A 14,099-nucleotide genomic window follows, 5' to 3' on the forward strand; every position below is an offset into this window, starting at 1 on the left:
CCTGGTTTGTGTTTGCATGGGTGGCACCTGTGAGCAGTCAGTGTTCCCTCTAACATGGATTCCCGGATGTTGTTCACTACAACTCCCAGCATCCCCAGGTGCATTGGCCTGCTATAAGGTATTGTCCCCCTTGTGCCACTTAGCTTAGCTCAGTGGCTGAGCATCTGCTGGGATGCAGAAGTTCTTGGGTCCAGTCCCTGGTGGCATCTCCAGATAGGGCTGGGGAGGAAGATTCCTGCCAGGATCCTGGGAGAGTGGCTGCTAGGTAGAAGAGAATAATACGGAGCTAGATCATGGAGCAGTCAGTGGTTTGGCTTGGTCAAAGGTAGCTTCTCCTGTTCCTAAATTGGTTTGCCAACTTTTACTAACATGTGAATAAGTAAGTGATCGTTTATTACAGTCCATGACCAGTCAAAACACACACAGAGCACAAGTCAACATAACAAAACAAAATCAAAACAATAACTTAGTGACACCATATCAAATTATATAAAATCTCAGTTACAGCTAAGTTGTTCCCTTCTCAATTTACTGCACAAAGTCTTGCTATCTGCATTGTGACCTCTGCATGTCGATCTGCTGGGAAATAGGAAATCTAATATGCTTCTGATTGACCCAGTCTATTTTTTAGAAGTGGTTTCCCTGTAGTAAACACAATGTAAAAGGACATGTGCAACTGACTCAGTATCACCCGCACCGCATGGACGTGCTTTCTGATGACTCCCCGCCCTTCCCACTAGGGTTACCAACAGTCCCTTACTGTTACTTAGCAAGGGACGTCCCTTATTTTGGTCCAGAACTGACCATCCCTTTCGGGGTACCTTTTGGCCCTCGTTTTCAGCTAATGGGAAGAACCTATAGCTTAGGTCCAATCAGTGATTTTCACTAGTACTGCAATAAAGGGGATGTGGATGAGCTTCCACTCCTGTCCCTTCTCCTTCCCAGCCAGAGGACGCTGTGGCTCTGGAGGGCTGCTAGGGTTGCCAACAGTCCCGTATTGGGTCCCCCCCCCAAACGTCCACAACATCCAGCTGCTTCTGCTCTCCAGGATTGTGTTCCTGGAGACTCCAGCCCCGCCCTGGGCAAATGGCAACTTGACTTGCAAAGCCGTCCACAGTGCATGCTGGTGGCTTGGGGGAAAAAGCAAAAAGTCGACTGCACGCAGACAATAGGGGTGTGTGCAAAACTGGTTGTCCTGGTTTGAATCCAAACTGGCTTGGTACCGCACCCACAGAACCGGGCCCCGGCTCGGTTCAAACTTGAACCAGCTTGGGCCTGGCTCAGAGCTCCTACCATGGAGTTAAAGGGGTTTAAAAAAAAAATTACTCACAGCAGCCGGGGAGGGGGGTGGTGGCAGCAGTTCCTCCCCTGCCAGCCTCCCTCTGAGTGTCCAGGGCTGGCCCAAGCCCAATTAGTTTTCGGCCCGTTTTGGGCCTGTGCATGGAGGCCATTTGTTTGACTTCCAATCATGCGCACTGGCACTTGTGTGACCCAGACACTTGGAGGGAGGCCAGCAGGGGTCGGGGGAGCAATTTACCCCCCCCTTTAACTCTGCAGTAGGGGCTCCCAACTGGGCATGAGCTGGTTTGCGTGGCTTGGCTCAACCTTGGCCCAAACCGGACTCAGTTTGGTTCAAGGTCAAACTTTTGAGTAGGGGCCGGCTTGCACACCCCAGCTCACAATTTGTCCTGCTGGGAGGGTGGTTAGTGCAGGGGAGTAACACGGCTGGAGTGAAGTAGATCCTTCTACATAGCGTTTCCAGAGTGTCCTGGGGCTATTCTGTGCTAGGATCTGGGGAGGAGGAGAGAAAGTGTGGGCTGAGAGTGAAAGGGAAAGGGCGGTGTCTTGTGCATGGTGGCCCCCTGTGTTGAGCAGGGTGCAAAGATGAAACAAGCAGGTGAGATTGGCTTTTCCCATCTCTGGTGTGGGAGAATGAAGCTATTCCTGCTTCTGCCACCATTGAACAGCTAGAAAATGCTCTCTGTTTGGGCTCTCTTAGAGATATGAAAGGAAGTTGGGCACTTCTATTAACTGGTGGCGTTTTCTCTCTCCTCTAGGTGGCTCTTGTAACTGTGCTGGTTCCTGCAAATGCAAAAATTGCAAGTGCACATCTTGCAAAAAAAGTGAGTGACTATAAGAAATGTGTATTTAGAGCTGAACAAAAATGGCAAAGGAGCATTTTTGCATCAGTGGGAGCAGGATAATGGTTAAACTAGGAGTTGAATCAGGACTGGTGTCCAAAAAAAGATCCTCTAGCATAGGAACTTGTAATGAACTCTTGTTTACTTGAGAGTTGGCACCCTGAGTTATGTAGAATGGTTCGTAGGAAGACAGTCATGCAAAGAGAGCCAGCGCGGTGTAGTCGTTAGAGTGCTGGACTAGGATTGGGGAGTCCAGATTTCAAATCCCCATTCAGCCATGATCCTTGCTGGGTGACTCTGGGCCAGTCACTTCTCTCTTAGCCGAACCTACTTCACAGGGTTGTTGTGGTGAGAAACTGAAGTATGTAGTACACTGCTCTGGGCCCCTTGGAGGAAGAGCGGGATATAAATGTGTTTTGGGTTTTGTTTTTGTTTTTTAAGGCACCTTGCCATGACCTGAGGATCTTGTCTTGGGCTCAGGTTTTGAAACGTTGATCTCTTTCTGGTGTGTAGTAAAGCCTCCATATCTTTTCAGCACCCAGTAGCATTATACTAAGATTATAAAAGGCCACTTAATTGTGGCTAGTGTTTGCTCCAAGTAAGCACAGAAGTTGTACATGGAAGAATCTTGGCTGTGTAGACATACCACATACTGTTATTGTGATTGTGTGTTTGTCAGTAAGCAGCCAATATAAGTTCTTACTATATTTTATTATACACCCCTGTGCAATTGGTCATTTTATTCCTCCAAACAAGATTTGCCACTTCTTACACAGAAGTATTACAATATGAAACTTTCCTCTTGAGTGAGAAGCAAGGTGACTAAATTTCTAAAAGAGTCTTAATCTCTCGAATCCTAAACTTCCGATCTTTGATTCCTTCAGGTTGCTGTTCCTGTTGCCCGGCTGGGTGTGACAGCTGCTCCAAAGGCTGTGTCTGCAAAGAATCGTCTGATAAATGCAGCTGCTGCCACTGAAAAATGCAGATCTCTCTTTGTAAATAGTGTGTGGTTTTGTTAAAAAATCAGCTTTCGGAACATGATGAATATATTGTAGCTTTCATCATGCAAATGAAGGGAAAGTAGTGTTGTGATTGAAGAGAAAGTGTTCAGACATGTCAATCTGCTTAACTGTGGAAACTGAATGCAATTTGTATATCTTCCATAAATGCTAATTGGAGCCTTTGTCTGTGGTCTTTCAGTGGGGTAACTTTCCAGAATCAAACCACTGCCCCCCAATCTGGGTATACCCAATCACTGCTGCCATTTAACTTATTACATAGCCCTGAATCGTGTATAACCAATAAAACTAATTCTTTAGCAACCACAACTTCCCCATGTCAGGTTAATTTAGGTCAGGGCTAAAGCCCACTGTGGCTGCTGGTGATGGGATACAAGCTACAGAACAGAGTGGGGGAAAGAAGAATGACCCACACACTACTACTACTACTGCAACAAATATATATATATATATATATATATATATATATATATATATATACACACACACACACACACACTCGTACTGCTCTTCAACCAAAGTTCTCAAAGCGGTTTACATGGGAAAATAAATACATAAATAAGATGGTCTGCTGTCCCCAAAGAGCTCACAATCTAAAAAGAAAGATAAGGTAGATACCAGCAACAGCTGCTAGAAGGATGCTGTGCCTGGGGTTGGCTAAGGCCAGTTGCTCTCCCCCTGCTAAATATAAGAGAATCCCCACTTTAAAGGTGTCTCTTTGCACAGTTAGCAGGGGACGGCATCTATAACTCATGGGGATGCCATGGATGTAGAATACACAGCAGATAAGCCTTCTGGTGCTGCTGTATTCAAGATCCAGCTGATAAAATTCTCCTTTCTCTGTAAGTTCCCACCTAAACAAGACACAGGTGGGATTATTTTTATGGGAGCATCTGGGGTAGTCAACTGATTAGGGGGAAATAACCCTGATGGCTTTTCTCCCTCTCTTGGCTGCTTGATGGGCACATGTCAGCAGGTAGTAACAGCCCTGCTGGGTCAGGCCCAAGGCCTATCTAGTCCAGCATCCCATTTCACACTGTGGCCCGCCAGATGTGTGTCTCCTGCTGCTGTTCCCATGCAACTGGTATTCAGAGACCTCCTATTGCCATCAAGACTATTTAATTAATTTATATACCCCCTGACTCCAAAAACTCTAGGCGGTTAGACTAGCAACCATTGTCAGCCCTGTTCTCCCTGAATTTGTCTAAGTCCCTATCAAAGCCTTCCAAGCTGATGATATGGATGTGAGTTTTGTTCTGGTTGTGTTGTTTTTTGCTTTTTATTTAACTTCAAGCAAAAAAGGTACAACAATAAGAATTCTTATCCAAGAATAAGAAGAAAACAAACAGCAAAAAGATCCCACTCGTTAACATCATATACAAATAAAATGCCAATTAAGAAACTTTCTAAAAAATGTTTTTAACACACAAACTATTCATTAAAGTTGAACCGAATCTCTGAGAATGCCTTTACCATTTTGCTGAAACAACATCAGTTCAAATGCAGACAGGGTGTACAGATCAGATATCCAATGGAGAACTGTCATCCAAAATCAGGAATATTTTTCTCATATAATATCGCAAATCATTAATATATAATAACAGTTATCCAAGTCAGGAATTACATTCAAATTTTTAAAAATGCTTATTTAAGGTCTATAGGATAATGTGAAGGAATGCATATCAAGTATTATCCAGCTCTTCCCAAATTCAGCATGGCACTTTCCAGATTACACCCGGCACTCCCACACTTGTGCTGTTGGGTCTTCTGTGTCTTCTTGAAGAGTGGGTGTTTTTTTGCCCTTCAGGCTCCAAAGATCACTGACTGGAGCTACAGAACCGTGTTGGGAGGACCACATCCTGGATGGTGCAGTCCTCCAGCCTCAGAGGCAAAATGCTTCTCAATACCCGTTGCAGGGGAGCAACTGCAGGAGAGAAGGCATACCCTCCCCTCTTGCCTGTGGGCTTCTCAGAGGCATCTGGTGGGCCACTGTGGGAAACAGGATGCTGGACTTGATGGGCCTCTTTGGGCATGATCCAGCTGGGCTGTTCTTATGTTACCTGCTGTCTGCAGCGATATTCAGATTCCCTTTTGTGAGCTGAGCTCAGTGAGTGAAGAAACTGGGTGTTGCTCATAAATTGAGGCACCGGTTTGAGTTCTGCTCCCCAACCTCAAGCCAGGAAAATGGGGCAAATATATCTGCAATAGCTGTGTTCAGCAGCCCAGCCAGCTGCTAAATTAGGCTGGGCGAGGCAATTGTCTCCAGTGGCGGATGGGTGAAGACAGTGATTGTCCCACGGCCTCCTCCAAACCTTTGTGCCTTCACACTCGCTAGGTCCTCCTCCACTGCCTTTTCAAAAACCAAGATAAGGCCAGGGAGGAGAGATCTGGCTATAGCTGGCATGCTGGGGCCAGCTGAAATAAGGGAGAGGGAGTCTGGAATGAGCTAGCTAGCTAGCCTCACAGCTCCTGACACCACCCCAGTCACTTGAGGTGCTTGGATTGGACCTGCCACCATAGAGGGGCAGAAGAACATTAAGAACAGCCCCTACTGGATTTCAGAGGCAAGGTCTGTCTAGTAGTCCCACATTCTCTTTGCCAATGAGATGCTTTTAGAAGCCAACAAGATGCTTTCAGAAGCTGACAAGCAGGAGACGAAGGCAAAAGCTCTCCGCTTTCCTGCTTCTGTTTTTCTTTTGATGGTGGGTTTTTGTTTTGTTTTGTTTGGTGTTTTATGGTTTTTAATGTTTAACTGATTTTAAGATTTTGAATGTGATTTTCATGGAGTTTTATTGCATTTTAACTTTTCTAAACTGCCTTGGGGTCCCTTATGAAAGGCAATATAAAAATTAGAGCCCTCCCTGGCTGCCGCTCCACAATATCTGGCATCTATTTATCTAATCTATCTATCATATTCCACAGCATCTGATATTCCACGCCACGCTGCCTTTGAACATACAGAATCTTTCCGTCAAGCCTATTAGCCATGGATCTTGTGATCTGTAGCATTTCTTTGCCACTTTCCCACCAAAAAAATCTCAAAGGAGCTGACATGGTCAAATTGTGCAACAGTCAACACTTCCTTGCCTGTCTTAATTTTTAGGTTCTGCTACAGTTTCATCTGCACCCTTCCTTCAGCAGTCAGTTGCATAAGTCCTGTAGGCTTCACCAGACAGCTGATGTCAGCAAATCGCTGGAGGAGTCTGTAGGAGGCACTGAGGGAATAGGAAGGTTGCCAGCTCTGACTCAAGCTGTTCCTAAAGGTTCCCACCCCTCGCCCCCAAATATATATTGTTTTAAGAGCTTCGGAAAAGCCCTGCTGGATCAGGCTAAAGGCCCATCCAGTCGAGCATTGTGCTTCACGCAGTGGCAGGCCAGGTGCATCTGAACCCCACAAGTGTGGGGGAAAGAAGGCAACCGTCCTCTCCAGTTGATGTTCCCTAGCAGCTGGTGTTCAAGGGCATGCCTCCTCGGATTGTGATGGAAATATACAGTTATCAAGGCTAGTAGCCGTGGATAGCCTTTCCCTCCATGCATTTATCCAATTCCCTTTTAAAAACCGTCTAGACTGGCGACCATCCCCACACCCAGCGGCAACAAATTCCATAGTTTAACTATGCATTGCATAAAGAAGTACTTCCATTTGTTTTTCTTGAATCTCCCAGCATTGAGCTTTGTCAGGTTCTAATATTTGCCGGGTTCTAATATCCCAGGTTCTAATATAACAAGAGAGGGAGAAAAACTTCCGTCTACTTGATCCACACGGATCATAATTTTATACACCTCTATAAAGGTGTATTTTCCCATTAAAACCTCCAGGTCTGCTTTCAAGAGACAGCAGGAGATTGACACACATTGCTGGAGACTCTAGGCCAATTCAAGGGGGTTGATGACAACCCTGGAGAACAGGGATATCAAAGGTCCTCTCCTGGCCTCCTCCTTGCTGTTTGGGGTCTGCCAGATTTGCAGTGGCCTCAGGGAGGAATAAACAGCCTTCTTGCTCTGGCTGTTTGTTCCTGGAAGTACACTACCAAGCACCAGATCATTGCCCAAAGAGGGGCAAGGGACTTCTCCCACATCTGAGCAGATGGTATCAATGGCTCTTGGCTATCAGAACTCTGATAGATCTCTCCTCCATAAATTTGCCTGGTCCCCTTTGAGAATCATCCAAACCAGCAGCCAGTTCTCCAACATCTTGTGGAAGCGAGTTTCACAGGTTAAGTATGTATTGTGCAAAAGAAGGACTTCCTTTTGGCATTGCCATTGTATCATTATGTGTTAAACTAGAGTGTGTGCATGTCCTCCCTTTGTTGGAGGAAGGTCCTACCGAACTCAGTTGAACTTGCTTTTGAATAAACATTTTTATTTTTTATTTATTGTTACACTTTTATACCGCCCCAACTCGTGTCTCTGGGCGGTTCACAATGATAAAACAGTTAAAAACACATATAAAAACACATTAAAACAATTAAAAACTTACAATTTAAAAGTCAATCACAGAATTAAAAACCAATTAAAAACATGCATAGGATTCAGCTGCAGCATACTCCCCTTAGTTTCTTGGGGAAAAGATGGGATACAAATTTAAGAAATAAAATGCAGGTGTGCTCCCCCCACCAACAAAATCTTGATTTCAGTTTTAACTCGTGTCCAGTTAATGAGGTTGTTTTCTAGCCTGCTGGGTCTCATACTCCAAGTGGGTGCTTTTATCATCACTAACATTTATTTCTTTATACAAATGCCTAACTATATATAGGCACTATACAGGAATAAGATTAACAGGTCTCTGCCTGTAGGCTCATAATCTAATAGTTTAATTTATACAAGGCTAGTTTTCCCTGGGGATCACCCTGACCCCGAAGGGGCCTTTTGTCTGGCTGTCTCTCTCAGACAAACTGTGTCTCTCTCCCAAATCTCTTCCCAGTCCCCACTGGCTACTCCAGTATTGCTCCTCCAATATGCCTCCAGCTCAAGTTTTAATCCATCTCAAACCGGTTTATCAGTTGGCGGAGAGAGTGTTCCCATCCCACCCTCTTCCTCCGTCAAGCTCTGCCGGTTCTCCTGAGAGCAGGTGCTGGCTTCTGAAGTTCCTCCTCTCAGGCGGAGCTGAAGCAAAGGTCGATTGCAAAATCGTCTGGCACAGGTTTATCCCTTTGTGTGTGCTTGCAGCCATTCTGATTTATCTTCCCTTGGTTCATTTTCACAACCTTCCAGTCAGGAATCCAGTACCGGGCGGTTTCCAGATTAGCTGCTCAACAGCAGCAAAATGCTTCCATTCAGGCAAATTGCATTCAAACCATTGCATATGCCCAGAGACGTAAGTTTGGGCGGGGTATAAATTTAATAAATAAATAACATAAATAAAAATGTAAATAGCAAAGCACCTAGCAGGGGGAGCAGTGTCACGAAAACAAACAACCCGGAAAAAAACAGCAATTTTTTTACTCTGGATATTCAACATTATAGCACTATATCACAGCAATTAAATTCGAAACTAGGCATTGGAAATATGCCTAGAAATATACCCTGCTGTCAGCGTAGGGACTACAGTGTCACAACAGAGGAAGTGCAGAAGCACACTTCAGAGATTCGTCACCCAATGCACGGTGTAATCTGGAAAACGCCCAGGTACGGCTGGGAGAGAGTCCTTCATGCAACCTCGGAGAAGCTGCTGCCAGTCTGTGTAGACAAATCTGAGCTAGATGGATCAAAAGAGAGAGAAATCCTATACACAGAAAACTAGCATATCAGAAGTGTAGCCAAAGGCCACTGTGGCTAAGGGAGTTGTAGCCCAACAATCTCTGCAGACCTCAGGCTGTGAACCTCTACTGTACTTGATTTCTTGTTCCTTGTCAGGTCAGTCAAGAAGAAATGTGCCAGATTGCCCACTGCATCTTGTTGGTGCCACCTAATGGTCACTTTTAACCGCAGCAACATCTTTGTGCACTTGCACATCCATCCTAACATGCCCTTCAACACTTCACAAGTGAACAGAAGTACACCTGTCAGCCCATCAGGATGGCTGAGTCCTCTAAGGTGCTGCATTCATGTCACAGCCTTCCCTAAAAACGAACAACAACAACAAATACGATACTATAAACTTTATTTATTAGCTGCCCCATAACAAGTTGTTCTTTGGGCCACTCACAATCCCACCATAAAAACACCCAATTAAAGCACAGAACACAAAACAAATTACAATAGAAAATAGAAAATGCAATTCACAGTACAAAACATTAAAACCTTTTTTTAAAAAGCCAATTTTGAAAAGCCTGAATGAACAGAAAAATCTTCACCTGACCTGGCTTCTAAAAGCACCGAGTAATGATGCCAGGTGAGTCTCACCAGGGAGGTGATTCCATAGACGGGGTGCCACCACCGAAAAGTCCCCTCTCCCTAGTAGCCACTCATCTGACCTCGTTTGGCAGGGGCCCTTGGACCAGGGCCTTCAAAGATCTTAAGGTCCAATTCGAGACATAAGGGGCAAGGCTATCTCTCAGGCAACCCATTCCTAAGCCGTTTAGGGCTTTAAAGGTTAAAACCTGCACTTGGAATTGGACCCAGAAATTGACTGGGAGCCAGTGCAGCTGACAGAGTACTGGCGTGATATGATCAAAATGCCCAGCCCCAAAAGGTCTAGAGCTGTGGGTTCAAATCCCACCTCTGACAATGGGCTGTCTTAGAGAAGAGAAAGGTGCCTCTTGAAAGTAGATGTACCTGCCCCCAAAGGGCTCACAATCTAAAAAGGAAGAGAAGGGACACACCAGGATGTTGTGCTGGGGTTGGAGAGGGTCAATTGCTCCCCCCGCCACTAAATATAAAGGAGTAACCACATAACATTTGCATTTCAAGACAGACTGCATCAGTGCTCCACTCAGGAATCGAACTTCTGGAGACCTGGGAGAGGCTGAATCCCGAAGGACAACAGCGCTGGCCATTTAGCAACGCTTTGAGAAGGCACCTCAAAAGGAAAAATTGGGGGCGGTGAGGCACGGACCAAGAACCATGCCTGGCAGGCAGGGACAGCTGGGGCATATTCGGAGCTCGCCAGGCTTAGCAAGAAGTACACACTGGTTGCTCATTCGTTGTGGGGATCCAGATAATTCCCCTCCCACTGGCAGTGCTTCAGCGGCAGCCTCCTCATTTCCCGCAGTGTTTATGGGGGGGTATCTGGCCATTGGGTGCCGGCAGAGCTGGCTAACTGTGGGGCCTCCTGATTTCTGATCATATAATTCTATAAAGCCGCATCCTATGAGCCTCATTCTCTGGCAGGGCTCCTCAGGCTGAGCATTGTTCGAAGGTGGCTGGCTTCTGAACAGGAGAATGTCAAGGGAAATGGCCATTGTCTAAAAGGTTTGTCCTCATCAGTGTTATCGGTCACTAATGAGGTGGAGAAATGAAGGCTCCCTTGGTTGGACAGGGTGGGCTTGCACCCTAACTGCAGATTCCAGGAACCAGCCACACACAATTGTGTGTGAGGGGGGCAGTTTGGATGAATGCCCCCCCTCTCGGCCACATTAGAATAATAGCATTAGTTGGAAGGGGCCACGGAGGTCATTCATATATATATATATAATTTTTTATTGTTTTAGCAAAGATATAAGCAGAGAGAAATAAGAAAAAGAAAAGAAAAAGAAACAACATAATCAAACCCAGCAAATACAAAGATTCTCAATACAGTCTATATACATCGACCTGAATTCCTTCAACCTACATGTCTCTCCCCTTCCTACTCTACAAATTATTGACTGCATAACTGAAAGATAACAAAAGTGATATTCTTACTATCTGCATTAATTTCCTCTACAGAGAAAAGCCGAATCTCGGATGAGGTACCAATCCCAGCCATATATTATACTGAATAAATGGTCCCCATATTGGAAATAAAAAATCCTCAGATTTATTTTTAATATATGCAGCTGTTTTGGCCATTGATGTATATTCCCAGGATGCTTGCTACCGTTATAAAGAAAGTCCAGTGTGTTTTTGCAGGAATATGTGGTTTAGTAAAATTTAACATGAAAATTTCCGGAAGAAAAGGGAATTAGAATGTATTGTTTCCCAAAAGAAACAATACATGTCTTAGAATGTATTGTTTCCTAAAATTTCTGAGTTTTACATGCCCACCACACATGATAGAAAATACCTGTCTGCTCCATACATAAGAACAGCCCTGCTGGATCAGGCCCAAGGCCCATCTAGTCCAGCATCCTGTTTTACACAGTGGCCCACCAGATGCCGCTGGAAGCCCACAGGCAGGAGTTGAAAGGGGCAGGCCCCCTCTCCTGCTGTTACTCCCCTGCAACTGGTACTCAGAGGCACCCTGCCTCCTAGGCTGGAGGTGGCCTATAGCCCTCCAACTAGTAGCCATTGATAGACCTCTCCTCCATGAAGTCATCCAGACCCCTCTTAACGCCTTCCAGGTCTTTGGCTGTCACCACATCTTGTAGCTGAGTTGATTATGCATTGCGTGAAAAAATACTTCCGTTTGCTGGTCCTAAATTTCCTGGCAATCAATTTCATGGAGTGGCCCCTGGTTCTAGTGTTATGGGAGAGGGAGAAGAATTTCTCTCTCTCCACTTTCTCCACACCATGCATGATTTTATAGACCTCTATCATGTCACCCCACAGTCGTCTTTTTTCTAAACAAATTAGCCCCAGGTGTTGTAGACATTCCAACCATCTCCAGGATAGTTACTGTCCATCTTTGAAATCACTGCTGGAGTAATATACCGATGCAGATATATTTTATACCAATTTCCCCTAGAGCACTTATTCACTGTAAATTTTTTACAGGTCTTCTAATGCAGCTATATTCTGCAGCAGGGTTGTCTCAACCTGCAGCTCCACAAGTTCATTTTTAAAAATATTCTAGTTCTTCTTTATACAGTTATATCATACTCTTCCTCCCAGGAGCCCATATCGAACATATTCAAGAAAAGGGTGTATAAATGTATAGGCAGCAAACTTCCTTGAAATCAAAAAGGTACAAACTCTGATCAGACATTTCACCAAATGTGTGTAAGATGCCTGTACACCTGTACATGTTTTTGTGTGAATGACTGTATATGCATTCATTTTAAAAGTGAACCTGGGCACAGTCCACCTCACAGGGTTGTTGTGAGGATCAGCATAACCCTGTACACCACTCTAGGCTCCTTGGGGGAAGAGTAGGATAGAAATGTAAAAATAAAATACAATAAACATACTGTAGTGAACACAGGGGCAGAGCCACCATTATGTGAACGGGTTCAAAGAACCTGGGCCACCAATGGAAAGGGTCGCCGAAGCCCACAGTGGGGTGTGGCTCAGGCTCCGGAAGAGCCCTGAGTGAGATCTCCCGTCCTTTTCAGACAGTGTTTGCTGCCTGACAGCATCTATTTGAGCCCCTGGTGGCGCAGTGGTAAAACTGCCGCCCTGTAACCAGAAGGTTACAAGTTCGATCCTGACCAGGGGTTCAAGGTTGACTCAGCCTTCCATCCTTCCGAGGTCGGTAAAATGAGTACCCAGAATGTTGGGGGCAATATGCTAAATCATTGTAAACCACTTGGAGAGCTTCCAGCTATAAAGCGGTATATAAATGTAAGTGCTATTGCTATTTCCCTTTCTCTATCTCTCATTGGAGGGAGAAAAAGATAAATAAAAGACTGTCAGGCAGCAAATGCTGCCTGAAAAGGAGAGGGGAGAGCTCGCTCAGGTCCCTCCAGAGCCTGGGTGTGGGGAGGTCGCTCAGGGCTCTTCCGGAGCCTGAGCCATGCCCGGTGCACATGATGTCATAGGAACATAGGAAACTGCCATATACTGAGTCAGACCATTGGTCTATCTAGCGCAGTATTGTCTTCACAGACTGGCAGCAGTTTCTCCCAGGTTGCAGGCAGGAATCTCTCTCAGCCCTATCTTGGAGATGCTGCCAGGGAGGGAACTTGAAACCTAGATGCTCTTCCCAGAGCGGCTCCATCCCCTGAGGGGAAGATCTTGCAGTGCTCACACATCAAGTCTCCCATTCAGATACAACCAGGGTGGACCCTGCTTAGCTATGGGGACAAGTCCTGCTTGCTGCCCGCAGACCAGCTCTCCTCTCCATGTCATGTCATGTGCATGGGACATCACTAGAAGGGCTGCTGGGCGGGGCAGATCCAGGCCACCATTCAGCCGGCTCTGTGCATGGGTGAACGTCTATATATTTAAAAGCCTTAGGACATATGTCGCACGTCCCGTGGTACGTAGCAAATCTCAAAAGAGTTGTCCAGAGCAGAGAGAAGACATGGAGTAGGGCTGAGCGGCAGACGGAGGGAGGGCCAAGGAAGTGGCAGAGTGCGACAAGGGAGAAAGAAGAGACATTGAGCAGCGGCCTCCGTCGCCTTGCTGAGTCTCTTCACAAGGAGGACGGCCGGGGCAGAAGAGCGTACCAAGGGCTGGTCCATGCAGGCTGGAAGGGAAGACCGGCTCGGCCGTTCTCCTCATGAGGAGACGTGGGAGGCGATGGAGGCACAGCAACAAAACCTAACCCCTTCGATAGCATTTTAAAACCAAACGGAAGAGGATGTGCAGAAAGCATTGAGAGATAAGAAGGTCTATTGACATCCCTACCAGATCTGTGCTATGGAGTTGAGGTGTCTATCATTAATTGTCGAGATTCAAGTCATGAACTGCCAGGGTTCAATTCAACTTCCCTAGGATTCCTCCCATTCACAGCAGCAGCGAGGGTTTGAACTTTGTTGTTTTTCAAAAACCAAAGTTCTCAGGCTTTTGCTCAAGCTCAAGCTGTTCAATCAGAAGAGCTTCTCTGTTCTGGACTTTGATCACAACTGTGGAGATCTCCAGACCTCCGTTTCAAAAACCTGCTGAAATGGAAACTGTCAGAGCACCAACAGGCAACCTTCGTTCACTCAACTGGACAGAGATCAAGGCCTGGGCACTCTTCTTCCCAAGGCATCAG

Source organism: Hemicordylus capensis, chromosome 9 (genome assembly GCF_027244095.1).
Source record: "Hemicordylus capensis ecotype Gifberg chromosome 9, rHemCap1.1.pri, whole genome shotgun sequence".
NCBI classification, from domain to species: domain Eukaryota; kingdom Metazoa; phylum Chordata; class Lepidosauria; order Squamata; family Cordylidae; genus Hemicordylus; species Hemicordylus capensis.